The sequence below is a fragment of the Octopus bimaculoides genome, chromosome 18, assembly GCF_001194135.2.
Source record: "Octopus bimaculoides isolate UCB-OBI-ISO-001 chromosome 18, ASM119413v2, whole genome shotgun sequence".
NCBI classification, from domain to species: Eukaryota; Metazoa; Mollusca; class Cephalopoda; order Octopoda; family Octopodidae; genus Octopus; species Octopus bimaculoides.
Window position 1 is genome coordinate 140235 of NC_068998.1, and position 8233 is coordinate 148467.

An 8233-nucleotide genomic window follows, 5' to 3' on the forward strand; every position below is an offset into this window, starting at 1 on the left:
GTAACAGTTGGGTGCTCAAACATTTCAGGCCTTGTGCCTATAGTAAAATGGAATATATAAATGTATCATATTAATATAACTTTATATTATATTCGTATGAAGTTAATTCTAACAGTTGGGTGCTCAAACATTTCAGGCCTTGTGCCTATAGTAAAATGGAATATATAAATGTATCATATTAACATAACTTTGTATTATATTCGTGTGAAGTTAATTCTAACAGTTGGGTGCTCAAACATTTCAGGCCTTGTGCCTATAGTAAAATGGAATATATAAATGTGTGAAGTTAATTCTAACAGTTTTTGTGAAAGTGTTTCAGCCACTGCTGCGGCTAAGCATTGTGAATTTAAGTCTTGAAAACTTCGGAATCCAAGAGAAACAGTTTTAAACTATAGAAAATAGCAAGTTTTAGAATCATTTCTAACGGCATAGTATTTGACAAAATGTCTATCATGGTAGGCTTCGCAATAAAGGAACAATTAAGGTTAAAGTGATTCAATTATGGAAGACAACTTCAGCCAATATTTTACATTAAACTTTCTCAGCACCATCACATAGCTTTGTGTTTATCTTCTGGATGTTCTGCAGAGATTTTTTCTTCTTCTTCTTACGTCAGAAGAAATCTATGAGTTGCAATAAAATTGGTCATATTTCCTTCCCCTTATCAATCACTCCATACTAAAGGTCGGTTGCCATAGGAACCTCAGTTTTGTCTACCCACCACCCTCATTCCTATTTCTCGATTAAAGCTACTGCTTCCTTCATTGATGATCCATAGCACTGTTATTATAAGTTACTTGGAATGTGTGTGCGTGCGCGCGCGTATGAAAGAAGGAAAGAAAGAGATAAAGAGAGAGAGAGAGAGAGAGAGAGAGAGAGAGAGAGAGAGAGAGAGAGACAGAGAAAGATAAGGAACTTGTGTTCAGTGTGTCTATGTACGACTATGTATGTAGTGGAGTCAGAGATCTTAATATCTTCTGCACGTAGTAGTAGTAGTAGTAGTAGTAGTAGTAGCCGTCTCATCCACAGGTTAATGTTTTACAAATTCAACTCTATTGCCCCTGACACGGTCAACGTGACCGCCGGAAGACAATGTCAAGCGGGCTATTATATAATATATAAATATAAATCGCCATACATCAGGCATCACCTTCTGTTACAATTCACCATCGTCGTCATCATTATCATCATCATTATCACCATCATCGTCGTCGTCATCGTTGTTATTGTAATAATGATAACCCTCCTTCGTTTTCCTCCGGGACCCAGGTCCTTTTAATGTGTCAAATGTTGGACAAAGGGGTTACAAAAAGTCTGGAGATAGACTAAGTTATACAAAAACTAAAAGTGACATACAGACCTACTGTATGCAGGACAAGTTGAATCGAGAGAATACTGAAGAGGTCATTGGTTCTTATTATACCAGCGATACTTTGTCTCTACCCTGAGAGAGTATGAGGTATCCAACAACCGGTGTGTCTATGGGCGTCGATAACAATACTCGGCCATAATTCGATAATATATGACATGTACATGTGTGTGTGTTTGTTTATTTGTTTGCTTGTTTGTTTGTGCGTGTGTGTGAGTCTATTACACATAACATTGGCTAAAATCTCTCTTCTGTTGTATAACAGGGTCACAACTCTGTTAACTGACACAAGACGCTATTAGCCAATAATTTATTCGTGGAACTCACTACCAACAGTGTGTGTTAGCCATTAGTCAATCTATTCAAGTCTTTAGAAAGTGCATATCCAAACAATGTCCTTGTGCACAGTTAGAGAAGGTAGTGTGTCGTTGATAAAATCCTGAAGCTAGATTGAAACTAGTCCGGTTGGTCCGTCTTTCTTCTTATCTGAATATATACATTGTAGATGAAGAGACGCTGTTTACATCTGTCTTCTATAGTCATAGCAGCAATCTACAGCTGTATTTTCTAGTAGAATATAGAATTTATATAAAGGTTGTTACTGCACCTGTAATTTACACACACACACATACACACACACACACACACACACACACACACACACAAACACATCAGCAGTGTCATTCCAATTTCTCCGCAATATGCATCTGTGTATCCCGACGTGATATCGGCTGGCAAGGTCGCCTGACTTGGGAGCATAAATGTTTCAAAATTTAGTTATGTCAGCCATAGATCGACCGCCTTTTATAAAGCGAAATCTCACTAAATGATAACTCCAAGAATTCGAGCAGTTGTTGTTGACTTTGTAGATGGAAATCTAGAATGAGGGACAACTTGAAAGATTTATTACAGTGTTTGTACAATTCAATAATCAAATCAGCAGATTTCAAATACTTAATACTAATAAAGTACTATCATATTTTGAACATCCACCTTTGCAAACACACATACACGTAGTCAAACACATGCCCACATATACATACTCTCCCGCACGCACGCACACAGACACACACTCACGCACATTCACACACACACACACACACACACACACACACACACACACACATTACTAAATCGCATAAGAGATGAGATTATTTAGAATTAGCAACTTCAAATTGACGGCAGTAAGTGAATAGATTTAACAACTGCACCAATCGATTATCGATTAGCAAACCCAGGACTGAGCCTCTTAAAGTCTTTGTTGTTGTCTTTGTTGTTTCGTTTTTTTTTTTAAATTTCAAATTGATATATTCATCAAATCGGAATAGATTTTGGCGTTTGATATTTTTTTGAATTTCGAAGAAGTCAAGAAATAACCAAAAAGTTATGATTTATAGAGGCGCAATAATTGGTACAAGGGAAGGATTTTTTACACTGAACTAACGATATACATACATACACACAAGTACATGCATATATGCATACATACATACATACACACATAATGTGTATGTTGTAGCCATGCCTGGTTCCTTTTTACCCAGAGCACTGGTGTCTCTTTGTGGAGGTGGTCAGTATTTACGGCATGTGTGCCAATGATCTTCATTATTATTATTGCCGTGGTGATTGAGGATCCGAGCACGACTGATGCAGCTCCTGATTAAAGTATTGTTTGTCCACAAATGTTTTTTCTCCTGATGACTGCATTCGATTCTTTGTTTCTGCTTCAATTTGCTTTCTTTACGATGTCTTCAGTGTGTGCGTGTCGGGAATAGCAGAGAGCTGACGCATAGAGAGCGTTGTAGTTATATACAAGTACATATACACACACAGACATAGATGCACACACATATAAAGGTATGCACACATACTTATACATACATGTACGTACCAAAACAAATATTTATAACATACTCACACATACACCACACACACACTCACACACACACTCACACACACACACACACACACACACACACACACATATTCAAATATTACTTTTCTTGTGAGACAAGAATAACCCGACGAAATATTTATGGGACGCTAAAATAATCTTATATAACTAAAACGAAGAAGCAGAAGACGCCGTGTCGTCTGTTTATCGGCTGCACTGTAATGTCTCTTCGAAAGGCAGTGAGATGGCGGGATCGTTAGCCTGTCAGAGAAAATACTTGGCCGCATTTCGTTCGGCTTTAGGTTCTCAGTTTAAATTCTGTTTCGGAATCGATAAAACAAGTACCAGTTTAATACTGGGGGTGATCTAATCGACTTCATCCCCTAGCCCCGAAATTGATGACCTTGCGCCAAAAGTTGAAATCAATATTATGATTCTTAGAAAGTAGTACTCAACACAACATTTCGGTGCAATTGTATTTAATAACAGGTTGGTTCCGCTCCACATTACTCACAGTTTCGTGTGAGTAGAATGTGTTCTCATCCTCAGACGTGCAACCATCTATGTGAGTCGTTTCCATGATAAACCGAGGATTACAGTGAACTCAGAGCCGTTAGTCTGAACGGAAACTCTTTATGTGCACCCCATCGGGACAACGAACACAACCTCCATTCTCCGTTTTCCCTGGGGTGGGGGTGGGGGCTGACCATTACAACATTATCTGATCCATTATCGACAAGGATCTTCCTTTTTAAATCAAACTACGTTGATGTCCTTGTCTCTAAAGAAACCCGCACTTGTTAAACTAATCCGCTGTTTTCCATAACAATAAAACCGAACTTTCTTACTAAGCTTATCGAAATTTCTTTTATTTTCTGATTGTGTCCTAATATGTAAGTGTATGTGTTATGTATGTGTGTATGGTGGCCTTACGCACACGCGCGCGCGCATGTATACGATGAGGTACCCAAAAGTAACCGGAAACGTTCTCTATGTAACAAGCCCGTTGTAATTTAAGCTTCCGCTGCTAGACGTCACTTGATGCTACTCTCAGGCATCGGTCTGTCGACCAGCGTCGTCGAGTAAAGTCCTACTGCCACGTAGTTTGTCTTTGTTTTGCAGTGCTTCTCCCCTGTTCGTCGATTTTTGCGAAGGCTGAAACGGAGGAACAGCGTGCTTCCGTGAACTTCTGTTTTCAGCTGAGAAAAACGGCGGACGAAACAGTTGTCATGCTTTCAACAGCTTACAAGGACTCTGCCATGAGCAAAACACAAGTTTACGAGTGGTTGGTCACTTGTCGCTTGAAGACCAACCTCGTTCAGGACGAAAGTCAATCCCCGCACAAATAAAAACATCATGGAAATGCATGAACTAATCTTGGAGGAGCGTCGCCGAACAATTGACGAACTTGTTGATATGACTGGTGTGTCCTGGATTCCCTCCTGTCAACGAATTTTGAGCGAGGAATTGCGAATGAAAGAGTTGCAGCAAAATGTTTGCCTTGCTTACTCACGGAAGATCAAAAGCTGTCACGACTGAATGCGTGACCCCGCATGGCCACCCTCCCTATTCACCCGATCTTGCTCACTGCGACTTTTTTTTTTTGTGCTCCCAAATGTAAAAAGTTCTTAAAAGGAAAACGTTTTGCAGATGTGGAAGAGGTGAAGAGAAAAACCCACGGAGGTGTTAATAGGCATCACTTCGCAGAGTTCCAGGACTGCTTCGAACAGTGGAAAATGCGCCTGGGCCGATGCGTCGCTTCAAATGGAGAATACTTTGAAGGCGATAAAAGTGCAAACCTGTAAAATTTAGTGAATAAAATAATATTGCAAAGCTCTGGTTTCTTTTGGGTACTCCCTCGTACACACACTCACATAGGTGGACACCATTATACATTAGTTGCTTGTATCGTATTAAGTTTGTAAGCTACATTATTATAACGTTTGTATTTGCTTCTGCTCTCGCGACAAATGAAACCAGTATCCGAGTTATTGTTGCTGTTGTCTAGCCCTGCCCTCTGTGTTATGTACTTTAGTCAGAGAATATTATAAAAGCCATAGAAATAGTTTTGGTGACATGCTCTTCTCATAACGACGATCAACCAATCGAGATCATATTCCCTCGCCTGTTTGTAACATTTTAAGGATTCCAGCGTCTGGATAGGAATTAAACTGATCGAATTTTCCAATTAGATTGCATTATCAACACGAAATATCAGCAAAATCATGAGATTTTACTGACTAGTCATAAATATTTGAACATTTCTCTATCGAGTCTCTGCTATTGTTTTTCTCTGACATCAAATTACAATCCGCACGGAAGCCATCCTTCACTACAAAGCAGATACAATTTTACAGTTTTATAATGGCTTATTGGGTTCCATCAAAAATAACTGTCAGTTTGCTCGTAAGAAATTGCCATAAAAATATGTCCTGTATGCATCTACATACAAATACACATCTATGTATGTGTGTGCTTACAGATGTACATTTAAACTTACATTTACACATCTCTTTTCAAGATATATATACATATACGCATGTCTGTCTGCGTCTGTTTCCTCCTGTCTAAAAGCCAATGTTGTTTATGCTGTGTCCCTTTATGTCCCGTGATATAGCAGTTCGATAGAGTTTGTTGATGTGACCGATTAAACGCTTGAAGGCGCTGCCTCAGCATGGTCAGACGCCAGTGGCTGAAACCAATTAAAGAATAAAATAAGCGCAGGAGTGGCTATGTGGTAAGTAACTAGCTTACCAACCATATGGTTCCGGGTTCAGTCCCATTGCATGGCACCTTGAGCAAGTGTCTCCTACTATAGCCTCGGGCCGACTAAAGCCTTGTGCGTGGATTTGGTAGACGGAAACTGAAAGAAGCCCGTCGTGTATATATATGTGTGTGTGTGTGTGTGTGTGTGTGTGTGTGTGTGTGTGTGTGTGTGTGTGTTTGACCCCCACCATCGCTGTGGAAAGTAGGAAAAGATGGACATGGAGAGCATTCTGGTTGTTGTTGGGGGGGGGGGATTCTTGTTACGGTGGTTGGTTAGTGTAGTGAATGGTGCAGATGGGAGAATAAAGATTTGAATGTGTATGTTGTAGCCGTGTGAGTGAGAGAAAGACAGAACGGAGCAGACGGATTTTAAAGAATTTGGTGGGGATGGGGACTTTGCACTCAATATGTAAGCAAGCCCGTGGGTTCTCACTACATATTAGTTACGTGTATGTGTGTGTGTGTGTGTTTGTGTGTGTGTGTGTGTGTGTGTGTGTCTTTTGTATGTATACATATAAATATATACACACACACTATGTGAATAATGACCAACTTCTACACATTGGTTTCATTGAAACTTGGTTATATCAACCGTAAGTCAAGGAATGCACTAAATGTACTGATTCCATTAAAATTAAATATCGATTCAAGAGTTTAAAAAATCTTCCAGTTAAGTTTTGTTGCTGTATATTATGACTAATCATGTTGCTGATTGCTGTTTTTATTTGTTTTCCTGTCCAGTCGTTTGTGTGTGTTTGCGCGCGCGCGCTCTCTTTTGTTTTGCAGGTGCTACCACCAACCTCTGCATGAGAGACATTTAAATAGACCGCGGGATAAGATAGCATGGCATGACAAGTCTAGCCATTAGAGTGGTGAATATCGCAACTTTTATCGTTGTAATTAAATGAATACTTCACAATGGATGCTAATTTCTTTTTTCGTGTGTTTGTTTTACATCTTTACAATTTATTACTAACGAAGAGATTTTTAATGTCCTTGTTTTTATAGTATATTTTTAATTTATTATTTTAGTGCAATTGTATCACTGAAGGCAAACACTTTCGTTTCAAATATTCCACATTGATGACAAAATATCAGCTAATTCATGTACAACCTACAGATGTTTCCAGTAAAGCTTCGTTCTGGTAAAAACAATGTGCATGTGTTTGTATGTGTATGTGTGTCTATGTGACTGTGTGCGCGCGTGTGTGTGAGTGTCTGTGTGTGTATGTGCGTGTGTGTGTGTTAATACAGAATTTAATGAAGACGTTGCAAATGTGGGGAGTGATCCGTCTCAGCCAATTAATTATTCATTGCTATTCACTAGAATTAATATATTTTATGTTTCTATTTTATGAGTTGCTTGACAAAAAATATTTCCATCATTCGTTAATATTGAAATATTTCGAAGGAGAAGAGCTGGCAAAAACGTTAACACGCCGGGCGAAATGCTTCGCGGTATTTCGTCTGTCTTTACGTACTGAGTTCAAATTCCGCCGAGGTTGACTTTGCCTATCATCCTTTCGGGGTCGATAAATTAAGTACCAGTTACGCACTGGGTTCGATGTAATCGACTTAATCCCTTTGTCTGTCCTTGTTTGTCAGCCCTTTTCATTCGCAATTCCTAGCTCAAAATTCGTTGACAGGAGGGACTCCAGGTCACACCAGTCATATCGACAAGTTCGTCAATTGTTCGGTGACGGTCTTCCAAGATCAGTTCATGCATTTTCATGCTGATTTCATTCGTTCAGGAGTTCGACAGACACCCGGAACGAGGTTGGTCTTCAAGTGACCATTCCTAAAGTGTGAAAACCACTCGTAAACTTGTGTTTTGCTCATGGCAGAGTCCTTGTGAGGCTGTTTGAAGCATGACAACAGTTTTGGCCACTGTTTTCCCTAGCAGCAAACAGAAGTTCACGGAAGCATGCTGTTACTTCGTTTCAGCCATCGCAAAAATGGACGAACATTGCAAAACAAAGACAAACTACGCGGCAGTAGGCCACCGGTCAGCATAATGATACCTGTGGGCAGCATCAAGTAAGTTCTAGCGGCGGAAGCCTGGACTACAACGGACTTGTTCTACAGAGAGCGTTTCCGGTTAATTTTGGGTCCCTCATCGTATACATACATATGTATGTATGTATGTATGTATGTATGTATATATATATATATATATATATATATATATATATATATATATATAT